Raw genomic sequence first — 1,102 nt, forward strand, 5'->3', positions numbered from 1 at the left:
AGTAATTTAGTTTTAGTTTTTGAAAACAAATATTTTTAATAATAAACATGTACAACAATTTGAAAATTATTTAAATAGTGTTTTTGTTTTTTGTGAAGAGTGTTTCAGCTCACATTTCAGAATTTCATACGAAATGCATATCCTGCATCTGCCAAATGCATAAACTGATTTCATACATCCAAACCAAATGGCTTTGAGATTGGACATCAAGACAGAATTGTTTTGAATACAAAATTTAAAAGAAAAAGTCTTTAAAATTAAACATTGAAGAAAAAAAATCATCATGAACTTTTTAGACCCAATAATATTAAATAATGTAATTCTTTGTCCATTCCAATGCACAATTATACAGCAACTCATCAGTTGGTCTATGAGATATACACACTTGAGGCCTTGTGTCATTGTTGAGGATTGACTAAGTACGTTTGAATTACTCTGGAACCAATGTGTATTTTGTCATTTTGTTTGTGTTTTATGTAGTTTTATTTGAATAGACGTGCGTGTGGTGTTGAATGCGTGTGGTGCTTGTGAATGAGTGTGTGATAGTCCTACACATAAGACAGCAGTAAGGCAGGAGACTTCAGGCTGTGGTTTCACGCTCTGACTGTATAGTGCATCTCCCGGCGCCTGCTGTCTGCGCTGCTCGGAGACATTCACACCCTGTGGCCTGAGATAGAGCTGTGTGCTGCTCTAATCGTGTTTGACTTGGACAAGATTAATGATGTTTCGAGGTGTGGAGGACAATCATAACTAACAAAAGTCAAAACTATTTTACACAACAAGACATATACCATAATACCCCATAATTACCTACAGGCTTTAACGTTTGTCTCTTCTTGTGATGCTGTGAGCGTGCTCACTGAAAATAAGGATTTTAGGATTATGTCCGAGACGTGGATTAACATTTTTAAAGATGTGATGTGCTTCTTTACCGACTCTTTGTTTGCCTGCAAAGTCTTAGAATAACACAATGATATGAGTATCACGATGCTTTAAACTCCAGTGGGGTCCAAACGTTATATTTATATAAATTAATACAATTTAATACAAAAGTTTTCATTACAAATTCTATTATATTAATATATATATATATATATATATA

Source organism: Sinocyclocheilus rhinocerous, unplaced genomic scaffold (genome assembly GCF_001515625.1).
Source record: "Sinocyclocheilus rhinocerous isolate Xijiao unplaced genomic scaffold, SAMN03320098_v1.1 scaffold303, whole genome shotgun sequence".
In the NCBI taxonomy this organism is placed as follows: domain Eukaryota; kingdom Metazoa; phylum Chordata; class Actinopteri; order Cypriniformes; family Cyprinidae; genus Sinocyclocheilus; species Sinocyclocheilus rhinocerous.